Consider the following 15,348-nt stretch of genomic DNA (forward strand, 5'->3'; position numbering starts at 1 on the left):
AGGTTAAAAATACAGGCTAATGTCGGGAACCTTTAGACAACCCCGATGCAACATATTGCATTAGGGTTGCTTCAGAATATTGTTATTGGCTCTGCAGTGATTTTGATTTTATCATGAGCTGATTCAATCAGAACAATGTGTAGGCCTATTTGAGTTTTGTTTTGGTGCAGCAATGCTTAAAGCGCTGTTTGAGTTGCTGCGGTCAGAGCATCGAATAGCTTGTCTTTTCAATCCACAGAGCAGCAAACAAGAGAAAATTTGATTAAAAGTTGAATCTGACATTTTCATACTAATTGTGTTGTTTAGAAGTTATCTAAAATATTTAAACTACAAAAACATGAATTGAAAAATAATATCTGTCATCAACTATTCAGCACATAAAAAAAGTTATTTTTTATTGTAAAAGAATGGATTTTTCAGAAAGTAAATATGGTTGACGTTAAGGGATGTTTACCTGAATTGACTCTTCATTAAGCCCCGCCTTGAAAATGTTATTGGCCAATCCTATGCTAGAAACCATTGCCAACCATGTTGTTCCCACACAAGCATTTACCCTGGGTACACCCTGTTTTGAATAGTTATTATAAATTGATATTATCCAAAATATAATAAAGCAATGTTAATAGCTTCATAACATACACAAATATGATACAAGCAAGTCTGTTTGTTCCCATATCAAAACTTTAGAAGAGCACACGCTGGCTATGTCATCAGTCCTTGTTCACAAAAACATTTGGTCCAAGGTAAATGAATAATACTAACCTTAATTAACCATATCATAATACTGTGAATACTTTAATTTACCCTACATATATTTTAAAGGTGCCATGTGCAAAAATTGAGGTAAAAATATAAAAAAAATGACCTACACGCATCAAAAGTATGAGAAGAAATAAGGGCGATGATGTCATTAAAAAAATGTCAAGTTATAGTGCTGCAGAGATATCAACCTTAATTAGCATTAGCATTACTAGCCCCGGCCCAACAGGTGTCGTAATACCAGTTTCGGCCATGGGAGGCGGTATGCGGGCAACATAACCACCAGCCAACCTGCAATACACGAATAACTCGCACGGCTTGTGGGCGTACCTGAACCTGATGTCAATCATGTTGAAAGTACAGCCCACTACATTTCAGTTCAGGGAAGAGAGCGGAAGGATGACTTAAGCCCTTGGCAAGAGACCACCACCCGCTAACGCTACAGGGAAACAACCACGCTCGGAATCACAAATCAAATCCGATAAGAAAAGGAGCTGAACCTGAGTAAACATCGGCACTGCTTTCAATCGCTGGAGACAACTGATGGACCTGAAAGAAATGAGGTTCGACACCAAACTTGCAACATTTCTTTTGGATTGGTAAGTTAGATGCTGTTAGTATTTCGCTAGAAGTTTGTTTTATATGTTTGTGTATTTTTGTTCGGGAAGTTATAACAGAAATGTATCGAAGGCTGTTCTATAAACGTGCTAATGTTAGCGATGGCTAACCGTAGCTGCGTTTGATAATTAGCTAGCTATAACTTACCCATTTTTTTATATCATAAGTAACCTGCTCTGTCTAGTCTGTTGGTCTCCGTGTCCTCTTTGCTTCGTGGTTTTTCTGTACGTGAGAAAATTGATGTGTTGCATGAAAGCGTGTGAAAAGAGTCAATTGCGTGTGTCTCATGGTGAATGCTTGAGAGTTGGCAGCTCTTGGTTGGCGCTAGCTTGGTCAACATCAGCTGTCTGATGTTGACCAAGGATGTTGACAGAATGCTGTCTGTCAAATTAATTTAATTCAAATAATGTGTATATACAACTCAATGTAATATGAACAAAACGAATATGAACATATTCACTGCTAAAGGTGAAGGGGAGTAGCTTGAAGATGTCATGTTTCAAAATCACTTGACATCACCCAACGTTCCTCTGGAGGCAAAACGTGCTCTTATAGCAGTGGTTCTCAATTCCAGTCCTCGCGCCCCACTGCTCTGCATATTTTGCACGTTTCTCTTGTCTTTGTTAACACACCTGATTCAGATAATCAGCTCGTTAGAAATGAACTCCGTGCATGAACTGTGTTCCAATTGTTCATTGCTCCCTACTCCCTGAGCAGGGGAAATCTGTTGAAGTTTACCTCGCTTCGAAACATTCATTCACTGATTTGTGCTGTGCAGCGTCTTTAAACATGGACAACTGTGACATCATATACCTCTGTAAATCAATACAATTTAAATTCACATCTTGCACACTTCAATGTAGTTTGATTGGAACATATAAGTTAGCTACGTTCACTTCGAACTGGAATCATGGCTGAATATCCTGTGATGTCCACTTCGCAGGGCACTTATGTTCGAATAGGAACAAATGTCTGAAGCGCTAAGAGAAACGTTCAAAATGTGCAGAGCAGTGGGGCGCGAGGACTGCAATTGAGAACTGCTGTCTTATAGGCTTCGGCTTTGCTCTAGGGTTGTTGTGAAGGTAGGGGCGGAGCATAGAGACTGCCGTTTCTTGTTTGTTACTCTAGAGTAGACCAATTCACTTTATTGAGGCATACTGCCCCCATATGGTATGGAATGTGGAGTATGACTTGATTTTTTTTGCCAGATATGACAGATGGCACCTTTAAAGTCATTAAAGTTCCCTAAAGCAGCAAGTGTTTTACAATGTAACATTTCCACCTTATCAGCATTATTTACCTTGCTGCTCAGGTAAATATCCAAGTCTCTTCAAAGCTTGTCTCAGTTAACAACAGTAATTAAAGGGGTAGAGCATAAAGGATCAATTGACTTTTTGAGCTATTTGTATCAGTATACTTACACAGCATTACAGTTTGCACCTGCACAGTATACAGGGTTCAGAGCCCTCACCCAGTGCAGTGAAATGGGGATCAGGAAGGAATTTGTGTAGCGAATTGAGAAGTACCTTGCCAAAGGTAGAATGGACTTTGGCAGCCTTGAGCACAATGGTGAAGTTGAGATTTGAACTGCATTTGGTTTAATTTCCTCTCAAGTGAAAGGCAAGGAAGATTAATGAAATATCCCCAAATCCATCCTGTTTTATTTCTATTAAATCAACGGTGAAATGCAACCACTCGGCCTGTTTGGTGATGGAGAATCTGGATAGTGTTTCTCCATCTAGCTAAAGAGACCTTGTGTACTTTCGCAGCAATGAATGATGCTAGTTGAAAAAAATTCAGTTGTTCCCAAAGTCAGCATCTCAGATTGCACGCCATCCTTCAGAGACAAAATGACCTGCAGTTATTGAATTTAGTATGAGTTACTGTCACGATACGAAATAATCAGTTATTTCACTTTTCCATGGATAACCTCAGGCTTTACCTGCTATTAATTTTCCCAATTATATCAGATGTAATTTTTTTCCCACAGTCTTATCAGTTCTATTTTGTTCTTCAATTAATTCTCACATGTCAAGTGGACGGCACTTAAACAAGTAGGCTAAAACTAAAAACACTCCAGAAGCACATTCAGAAATCTCTTGCAGTGGGTGGGCGAGTTGTCAGATTCAGCTCGGTTGGAGAGAACAATACTTTTATGGTGATCTCCAGACTCACTGTCCTGTGGTTTGCACAATAGGCTGCGGTTCTGAATGAAACCCATCTGACCCCATTAATCTGCTGCTTTTCTAGTCATCTTTACAATGGAGTGATCCGGAAAACAAATGTGTGTAACTGTTAAGCTAATTCAGTCTCTTTAGTTTTCTTTTCCTCTCTATTCTGCAGCATTACAAAGGGTCAGCCGTTAGCGTGCAGACGTACGCACTTCACCGTACCTTCTGTCAGCATCGGTTTAAGTGCTTTTATAGGCAAGTCACTGGCGAACCCTCACCTGTAGTCACGTTTTCATAAGCAGACCGTGTCCTGCACGAGCACGGCCTGTTCTCCAAAAGTGTTTTCAATCCATAAACCGAGACCATTGCTTTTTAAAGCGTGTCTTTTAAGACACCATAAAGCTTTCCTTCTCGCCGGCCGTTCCAAAAGCCTTTCTCTAGAGTGACAGTCAGCATACTCGAGTTTGACGATGATTGTTTTCAGTGCCCCCCCTTCTCCTCCCTCCAGCTCTGCACTCTATCATTTGGAACAATAATAAACAACCACCGACACGGGCAAAAAAGCCTTCTGAAATCTATTACGGAGAATAGTGTGGTTATGCGGAGAGCGGAGGGGAATGTTTTTCTCACTGTAATTTCCAATGCCAAACTGATTCAGGCCAGGCTTACCATGCTCTTATCTGATCTTTACGGGTGGTCCCCCTCGACCCCTCCTTTTATTCCAGTTGCACAGATCTGGAAATCTTCTTCACACCACGCTTGGGTTGTGGATTGCCCCTGCCAAAGAGCGACTGGAAGCATTTCAAGGGAAAAAAGGGAATACAAGTGGTTAGATTGGGGGATTAAGATCACTTACAATATGGACCGGTTTTTAACATGCCCTCTGTAGTAATGTTCTCCCTTTCATTTGGCTGCTGAGATGCTCAACGAGGCAAATTTCTTGGTTTTAGAACAGCAATCAGGCAAATCCTGGACCACCGAAGGCCCACCATGTAGATGTTGTCCTCAGTTACAAAGGGGTGAACTTGTTTTTAGAGTTCAAGACAATGGCGTTCCCCTTGTATTTAAATTGATTTATAAGAATTTATATATACACACATACACATATGCACATATAAATATAAATTATAATATTTATACTTAGAATTATATAAGTATACATAAATTATTACATAATATATAATTACATAATTTAAAATATAAAATAAAATATAATATCAGTATAATATAAAGTGTGTGTATATACATATATACACACACACACACACACACATATATATATATATATATATATATATATATATATATATATATATATATATATATATATATATAGTATATAATACACTATATAATGATAGATAGATAGATAGATAGATAGATAGATAGATAGATAGATAGATGAATTGATACAAGATGTCTCAGTCTCTCTTCATAAATAGGTGTTAATTAAAACCTTATGAATTAAGATGACAAAATTCTCCATCAACAGTGGCAGCCCATGCATTAAAAGCTGAAACTGATTTGAACGGCTGCAGAAATGCCACATATGTAATGGCACCGTAAATACCTTTTTACTCAGACACAAAAATGTCTGACAAGGAAATAGTCCTACAATATCACAACATTTTAGCACGTCCATATGTCAAGACTGGCAATAGAAAAGTTTTAAACACTACCCGATGTTTGCCGAACAATTTTTTCCCTCTTTGAAAATAGAAGCTAGGCTGAATGTCAGACACACATCATTTTTTAGAGTGCTCAGTGTAATGTTTTCTGCAGTATAGACTCACAAATGCATTTGAGCTCCGAGCTCCTGGCTGCATCACAATACACACACACACAACCTCCTTTTTCCACTTTCTTTTGGCTGAGTCACATTACAAACATAAGAATTTAATAGCTACTCTTCACTGATGAAGAAACCTTCCCATAATGTTTCTTTTTCTTTTTTTATTCACTGTACCTCTTAACTTACACAGTTGTTTGTCCAAATAGGCAATTTCTTGTCTTTGCGAATGTTGTTCTTGGCTGGGCGCAGCTTAGATTAGATTATATTGATAGGGAAGATGTATTTAGAGATAGAAATTAAATGGAGTTCCTCATGCCATAACCCTTCATTTGTTTTCGGTTTTCATTACATATGTTCCTGATTACTTTATTTGCCGATTTGCTATGTCTGTTGTTTCTCATTACCACAGATTCGAGTGCATCTGAAACCAAACCTGCCCAGGTGTTCAACTGCAATTCATTTAGCCAAGTCTTTCTCATTAAAAGTGCATATTATTTGTTCAACTGTGAAAAAATATTTATTCCAACAAATAAAAAACACGTTGGCATTTCAGTGATTAAAAAAAAACCCTTCATAATATAAAACTCTAATATTGATGTATTTATTTATCTATTTTTTAAACCGCAAAGATTTTTCTAGGGTCAGGAAACATTTTGAATTAAATGCCTTGGGAAATTCGAGTAGCCATAAAAATGTTCATGCATAAAACATGTGAAAGTAAAGGAGGGTGTATCAAACATTTCTTGGACTGGACATTTCTGGATTTCCAAAAAACGAAGATTGGTTACAAAATAAAATTGCGGCAGCTCAGTAATTTCCTAGAAAGCACATACATACATACACATTTGTTTCATCAGTAGGTAACAAGAGGCCCCTTGACAGAATTCGATAAAGCCATACAGCAGGCACGTGCACAGGTAGGGCTCAACCTGTGCAGAGCACATGCCCTTTTTTACCCTTACACTCCGAAGTGCCCTTTTTTTTTGGTGTTTTTTTTTTTTTTTTTTTTTAATCAATGCTATTGGTCACCCTTCACGTCTGTCAGTCTGTTTTACAAATATTTAGCAAATGAAAGTTCTTAAAACGAGCTTGTGTAAATCTTATTCGATCCTCAAGCTGTCAGTAAGCTGATAACTCCGCCCCCTCTATATTCATTGAATCAACTGAAGTGCCACAGCAGCCGCACAGTAGACAACAGCTGAGCTGAACAAAGTTTTGCGAAGGGTAAATAAATATCTTGTTGTTTGAATAAGTACTACTAAACACTATGTCTATAAAGGCTCATATTTTATTTATTTGATGTCTGACTGACTCACTGACTGAGACATGTGGGACGTCGCCTGAGAAGGAGGGCTAGCATTTGCCATCTAACGTTAGTCATAGCCAATACATAGCCAACACTTAAATAGAGCATCACAGTCCCGCCCACAGCCCGAGAGAGAACTGGTGCCGGAAGTAAATTTCCCATTTATTTATCCCATTGTATCTAAAGAGTTTTAGAGCATGTGTGAGGATAACCAGCTACGGCTGAACTCATAAGCATTTAACATATCATTTCGAGTGAAAAAATTAAGAGAAAATCCAAAAAAAGTCAAAGGTACAAGACTGTGTACATATTTTCATTTCGAGCGCAGGAACTACTCATCCCATAAACCACCGCACCTCATTGAATTCGACTGAAGCCACAACCGCGAACGAGCCTTTTGAGTGACTTCCAAATCTGATGATGGCCGCTCGCGCGAACTTTATCTTCCAGTGAATTTTATTTTATATAGTGAATGTAGTGAATTTACAATCGTGTAAATAAATAGTGTTTTATATAGGTATTGTGTATTGATTTTGATATTTATCATCGTGTATTTTATATATTGTGTGCGTGTGTGGAAGTTGTTAACAATAACGTCAGCAACATGGTGCAGTGCTTTGTACCTGACTGCAATCACCGCTCAGTCGTCAACACATGTCGTTGCCATTACACAAATGTTCAGTAAATGCACAAAAAGGTATGCCTAGGCTAAATATTGTTTTGACAGTGGCATTATAAAATGCTTGATATGACTCATACCATATGAAGCCTACAGTAGCCTAGCTAAGTTACCAACCTCCCTGCAAAACTCTCATGGCAGCCAAGGAGATCATGATTGCACTGATAAGTCTACCGTGCAAAAACGCAACACTGGATTTTATTTTATGTTATTTTTTTTATTAATGATCTTCAGTCTTCACGGACCTTCGCTGGGTTTAACCAGACGGTTACACAAGCTCCACCAATCAGATGCATCACTGTGGGATTGTGGGATTGTGGGTAATGAAGTACTTAGCCAAGACATCGCGAATAAAAGGCATTTATATCAAAACAAGGTTAGTGCCCCATGATCCTTTTGCATTTATATGAGCATATACTATCGCTTAGTACAGCCGTAGCTGGTTTTAAGTCTACCATGTATGGTTACGTTTTTATGGCTTATACTCCAAATGTCAATGCAGAAATTGCATTGAATTTTTACTTCCGGCACCAGCTGTGGGCGGGACTGTGATGCTCTATAGCCTGTGCATATAGTAGCATTTCATCTTTTATAAAATGCGATTTTGGCCAAATGCATTTTACCACAGGAAAAACTGAGCGCTCCGTCTATATAGCTACAAAAACTAGTTTGTAACCTGTAGATGAGAATGTAATGTGATGCCGGCAGCGGCAGGCGCCATCGCCGTTTTAATAACGGACAAAAAAAAAAATCACATTTGCACACATTCGCTGGTCAAAAACTATATATTGATAAGTAATACAACAACATATAATTTGTTTTTGCCATTGGAAAACCATAACAGGTGCGCCCCCGCGCTGTTTCGTACTGGAACTTACACAAAGCGACGAGTGATCCTCGTCACCTAGATAACATGTATTTCTAAAAATTTCTTCTTTGATTTATGATTGCTGATACACTTAATTTATTAACATTTAGGCTAATCATGTTATGGTATACTCTCCCCTCGTCCTCACATGTATAAAATGTAGTAAAACATGGTTTTAATACAGTAATGTAGTAGTAACAAAAAAAAAAAATACAGGAGATCACTGTGAAATCTTTATATTTTATCATGCAGAATGTAATTCATGATTCATTCCAAGGCTTCATTTATTTGATCCAAATTACAGCAAAAACAGTAATATTGTGTAATATTTTTACAATTTTAAATAGCTGTTTTCTATTTGAATATATTTTAAAATGTAATTTATTTTTGTGATCAAAGCTGAATTTTCAGCATCATTACTCTTCAGTGTCACGTGATCCTTCAGAAATGCTTTTCACTGCAACTGTACTTTTCACACTATTTTTATTTATTTTTTCATTGCTGGCTTATTTTAGGGAAAGTGTAGTGAATAAGAGACCTTCAAGAGACCAACATCCCTGGTCCACCACAGTATAAAATTTTTGCCAGGTAGGCGGATACATGTTGGATATGTTATAGTAACGCTATAGTTTCTTATAATCTGGAATTGAGTTGGACATAATTACTTAAATTATATTTCAAAAAAGTTTCTCAAAAATACTTGACTCATTGCTCACCTTCCCCTCTTCTCAATGTCATTCATAATCATGTTAACCAAATAATACAAATTAGCTTATAAAACCAAACAGAATAGCTAAAAAAGAGAATATATATAATTTTTGTTCTTTGCAAAGTTCATAAAAAAGTGCATAAAGTTCAATAAAAAAGATTTTGGTTTCTGTTTGGTTCTATAAGCTAATTTGTATTATTTTGGTTAACACGTTTATGTATGAGTCAAGTATTTTTTTTCTCTATAAATGCAATTTAAAAAAAGAGGGAGTACACAAGAGCAATTCACAAACACAGGACCCTACAAATAATACAGACAAAAAAACTTTTTTTGCACTTGCATAAATTTTGATTACTTGGTGGTTGCAGTGCAATGCCCCGTAAAGAGAGAAATAAGAAAAAGAAGGAGAGGGAGCAACAGCAGGCAGCCAAGGGTAGCAGCTCACTTACTTCATGGATTAGGCCAGTTTGTAGCAGGGAAGAAGAAAAGGAAGGAAGTAGTAATTCAGATGTAGAGAGAGAAGCGATAGATGATGTACAAGAATTTGCTGGTGAACGAGATACAGGAGTCTCTGCAGGAGAGTTACCAGAAGGAGAAGAAAGCCAGTATGGAACTGCTAGTGTAGATCAAGAGAATGTGATGGAGACCGGTGCAGGGGAATTACCTCCAGATTACTAAATAATCTTGATATAAAAAAGGGAGGGGGGTGCCCTTTTTCAGTTTCAGCACATGCCCCTCAAAAGGTCTGTGCACGGCCCTGCCATACAGTAATATAATGATTTCATGAGTTACTGTCTTCACGCTCTCTGAAAGACCATGTCAGACATTACTGTAAACCAAGCCTGAAATTTGAAGCTGATTGCGCGGCCCTGCGCCCACACTGCAATTCACCACAGTGCAAGTTGATGGTAGAATGAGAAATGCCCCCTCTCCCTGCTTTAGACGCTAAAGACATCACCCGTTCTATCCGTGGATTCTCCCTGAATTTAAATTTAAGAATAGGCTGAATAAGAAGCACCAGATGTACGTTACTTCTCGATCCTCCACCTCTGCCCCTTGGAAATGTCTTAAATTTCCTGTGATGTTTCTGTCAAAGAGGTCTCTTTCAGGGGAGACAGCTTTTGAATAAAGTTTCCATCCCACCTACCATGTGGTGCCCCATCTCTACACAAGTCCCTCTATGTCTGCATTTATCCTATTACCCAAATCTACCAGGATCCAATTCATCTCGGCAAACAGTTGGAAAATATGTGATTTGATGAGACCCACGAATGCTCAGCTTGTGGTGCCCATCATGTCCCTGATTCTAATTCTCCATGATTTGAACTGCCAAACATCTCAGCCGGGCTTAATACCTTATATCAAATCCCTCTAAAAGCGTATAATTTCCAGTGATTGCTCACACTTGCGGCCTACTTACAAACACATCGGCAACCGGGCGGTGGAAAGCCACCAGAGTACACATTCTCTGTCTCGTTGTTTTCGGCTGCTGCCAACCTATTTATTTTTCACTTTCTAAGTGGTGGCTGAGAAGAGAGTCGTGGAACAAAGAGTCATTCTGCAAGCTTGTGTAATGTTAATACAGTTGCATTTTCCATATTTCCGGTGAGTGGAGAAAAGTCTGCTTTTCTCCTTTTTAACATGCTCATATTTAATTTAGCTTTAAGAAAAGAGAAGACATACACTGAATTTTTATTTTGTGTAGAAACAGTTTCCTTTGAGAAATTGCTTGTATATTTTACAATCACAAAAATAAAAAAAACAACGAAGTAGAAAAAAAGGTTTTTAGATGTGCTTTTACATCATATCGTTTTAGATTCTGCATTCTTATCGTCAAACTTTGGTGCTACCGCTCCACCATGTTATATACCTAATATAATAACTACGTGGCAACAATTTAACCGGACAGAGAGCTATTACATAAAAGAGGCTTTTTGTTATCCAAAGAAACATGTAATATCTTGAATATAATGTCCGCAATTGTGGGATTTTCAACAGAGTATGTATAGTGTACAAAACTGAAATGGTTGCAAAAAACAAAACAAAAAAATCTTCATCTCGGGCCAAATAATTCACTTGAAATAGATCATTGTGACTGAGCTAAAACCATAACCATAGCTTTCACCAAGGTATTACAGGCATAAGAAACCAAATAGTCAACCAAAGTTGTTTCATGTCTGAATTTCCAGGACAATATCCAATGACCTTCTTTAGTGGAATGTCATAACTGAGAATGATGGCCAAGCACAATCCAGCCCATCAATCTGTCACCCTAATACAGTTTGGACTATCATTAAATTATTGTTAGTGCTGCAGTTAGAGTGTGGTTCGTACCGACAGTAATATTCTTACGTTTTATTTTGCATCCTTTGTTGTTACATCATAAATTGGATCAACAGTGTTCATCCAAAGTAGAAAATAATTGCAGATCATGGCTTTAAATGTTATTTCACAGTCCACATTGGTTTGTCTACGATGTCTAATAGTTTACCCAAATACCGCTAAAGAAAAGGAATGCGTTTTTTTCCCTTCGTTCCCCCCCAGTAAACCACAAAAAGGCCAACACATGGTCACCTCAGAATTTTATATTTAGATATCATGTGGAATATTTTCAAACACATCAGAGAAATGATTCCCATCCCGAAGCCTAGCACCATTTCAAAAAGGTCTTTTGTGAGTTACTGCTTTTACCAACTGGAAAATGCCTTGTCAAACCAAGCAAAGCAGGTCTCCATTTGGATGTCACATAATAAGTGCAAACCCAAGGAAAAATGGGTCATCAGAATTCCATAACCACACATAAGTCCCACCTCTCGAGGAGCCACTGTGGAAAGCAAAGCTCTGCCGAAAGTCATTCCTGCTTTGGGCTTGAGAATATTGACAGCTATGATATAATATTTTGAGAAGAAATTCAGGTTTAAACCATTTTTTATGTGAATAATTAAAAGTAATATTGTGAAATAGTATTAACATTTAAAATGACTTTTCTATTTTTATTATATTTTAAAATGTCATTTATTCCTGTGATGGCAAAGACATCACTGTCACGTGATCTATCAGAAATCAATCTAATATGATGTTTTAGAGCTTAAGAAACATTTTATTATTATCAGTGTTGAAAACAGTTGGGCTCCTTAAGATTTGTTCAGGATTCTTTGAGAAGGAATAGTATTCATTTGAAATAGAAATGTGATGCATTTTATTAAGGATGCAATTCAATGTGTCCTTGATGAATACAAATGTTAGTCACTTTATAAAATATTTGTAACATTTTATTATTGAAAAATAAATCAACTTTATTTTTTTGTGAATTATTAAAAATACTAATTATTATTATTAAATTCTATATAATATTATTATTATTATTCTAATTAACAAATATATTATAAAAATTAAACAGATATTTATAAGATACAGATTTTTTTAAACAAAAAAAAAGGGGGGGGGGTCATAAAGTTCGGAATCTAAACCAGGGCCTTGATGTTAAGAGGCTGTTGCGGTGAGACTCTGCTTCACTCTGTAATTACATCATTGCTTTGCATTACTGGTTGAGGTCAATGATGTCATTAAGTCTGAGCAGCTTCCAACATTTCTGCAATGGGTTTATTGTATGAGTAAATCTACTGTTTGTTTCACTAATTCCTAATATCATTAGCCGGCTGTTTTACATGCCCCTGAAATTTAATCAAGCCAATGCACTCTCTCTCTCTCTCTTTCGCTCTGAGCCACAGTTTAACATGCACCACTTTATTATTTGCCTGTTGAGTGCTTTTTAGAGCTGCAATTAGGGCACCGTTTTATTCTCTGTTTGCTCTGCGGGCCTTAATTAACAATGCAGAGCCATTTATTACATTACTGCTTGTAAAATTTAAGTACCTCCCCATATACCGAATGCAGGCTTTCGCTAGAAGAGCCTGGAGGAGAATTTGACACTTCGCAGAAGCCAACGCAAAGCTCCTTGAGAAACTCTTTGTTTCCTTTTTATTTCATCGACTCTAGAGATACATTGCAATGTCAGAAATAGAGATTTTTGCTTTAAATTATTAGTACTTTTTTAAGTAAACAGAAGAATTTGGATACTCCCGGCTGCCTGGGGAGCTGTCCGATAACAGACGAATTGGGTTTAAAGATCACGACTCTCTCTGCGACTTCGGATGCGCGCCCGATAAGACACAGCGACTGTAAGTGTTTATGGGATACATAGCAATAACACAGGGGCCGGAAAAGCCCCTGATCCCTCCTCATAATAGCATTTTCCTAACTGCCTCTTTATCATAGGCAATTTCGAAAAATCTTAAGGGAATCTGTTTTTTTTTTTGTTTTTTTTTTGCCGTGGAATCACCATCTCACAATAAATTCCGCTTTAAAAAAGTGTGGAGCATGTGTTTTATGAAGTCCAAGTTCAGTCAGAGTGCAGGCTGAACCAGGGCCCCGTAGTCTCTGGGTTTCATCTGATTTGCGGTGGCAATAAAGGTGCAGGGGGGTGGAAAAATCCCTCCACATGCTGCCCGTTTCAGATGTGTTTTGGATTGAAAATAGGATTAATGTGCTAAAGTGTGATTAGAATGGTTAAACACGATTAATTGGAACGGACTCGTATCGCCAGGGGAGCGAGGCGGGCGGAGGGGGGTGTTCCTGGACGGCCTCCAGTTCACCAAGTGAACAAAGCACACCAACTGTCCAGGATTTTCCATGTCTCCACTGGTGCGCCTTTTTCTTTGCATTTTCTCATAGCCAGTTTGTCTGAAGGCAGATTAAATGCAGCTGAGAATGTTGGTGTAGGCCTGCAGCGTGGGACCCTCTGGGAATAGGCAGGAACCACGAGCTTGGACTTGGCCTGAGCTGCGCTGCTTGAAAACAGCCATGCACCCAGGGCAGAGGTCCAGGTGGATCGGCAAGGGAGAGGGGAGTAATTTGGGGTTATTTAAAATGATCTATTAAACCCCTGAACTTTAATCAGGGTTGCTACTATACTGACAGGCATGATTTACTTACAAATCAAGATGATGGGGATGGGAGGGGATGGATAAGGTCAGAATTTGCGTATTTGATTTTCGGGGGAGTGACGGCGGATGATCGGCCGAGCGAACGGACTCATTAGCACCTCGGAGGCATCGCGGAGACGTATCCGAGCGGCTGTTCTCGGGGGTGGGGTGAAGGGGGTGAGATCAGGCAAGGAGCAGACACACTTGTTTGAGTTCTGTCTAAACACAGCAGGGCTCTGACAGACACCTAAAGTCAAACTGTTTTACTCCAGACTCACTAACTCACAGAGCAGAGCCTGCTTTTCAAATGTGATTAGCCCTCATCATCGAAGGGTTGAAGAAGTTAACGGTCGCGTAAACACTGGGCCGGCGACGGCGGGAGAGGCGCAGCCGTGGGGCAAAAGTTGCAGAGGACATGAAGAGTGACATCTGAAGATCAAGGGCTCTCATTCTAAAACAAAAACAGTTTAAGCACAGGATTAGCAAACATGTGATCCAACACCGTCACATTTTTAGAAAGAAAAAGAAAAAATGTAATTTTATAATTAAACTTCAAGACACAAAAACCTTATTCATGTCTGTCTTTGTATGTTTATGAAAACTTTGATTTAAAAAAAAAACATGCATTAAAATGCTTTTAGAAAATGTAACTAAATGTATGCAGTATTCCTGTTATGCCATTTGGTGCATCTGTATTTATTTAGAATAAAATGAAATTATTAAAGCCAACTATAATTTATTGTTGTTATTATTATTTCATTTGTTATATTTATATCAATTGTGTTATAATAAAATATATTAAATTACATTTAAAAAAATTACTTATAAATGTTTTATTCATTCAAAAAGTGCAAATTATGATTTATAAAAAAATGTCATCTATTAAAATTAGACTCTATATATATATATATATATATATATATATATTTACACATATTACATAATTTATATAATATAACAAATGTAAATATAATAAGTTAACATTATTATTATATTTAAATGTGTTGTATTTATGTAAATTATATAATAAATTATATTAAAATATAATTAAATAATTTAAAAAATCACCCAGTCACTCACAACCACTCTGACAACCAACAAATCTGAAGTATAAGATATTAAGCCTGTTAATTCCAATTAATTATATAAAATGCTAAACATTTAAACAACAAATTGCTATTATTCACATACCAGAAATATGTTAAATATTTGATTAGACCATGCACATGATTGAATAATCAGCTGATTAAAACAACAAAAAACAGATGTGTGTCATGCAAGATGGCAGCAATAAATAAAAAACCTTCTAGTTTTTATGTTCATACTGAACCGTAGTGATTGACAGAGTGCTGACAGGTAAGCCCCGCCCCTCTATGTTTCACCACACTCACTACTCATCTGCTCTGAATTGGAAGATTCTGACAACTCATAAAAATATACTGGTTCTGGCAGCTGCTGCCC

This window comes from Carassius carassius, chromosome 32 (assembly GCF_963082965.1).
Source record: "Carassius carassius chromosome 32, fCarCar2.1, whole genome shotgun sequence".
In the NCBI taxonomy this organism is placed as follows: domain Eukaryota; kingdom Metazoa; phylum Chordata; class Actinopteri; order Cypriniformes; family Cyprinidae; genus Carassius; species Carassius carassius.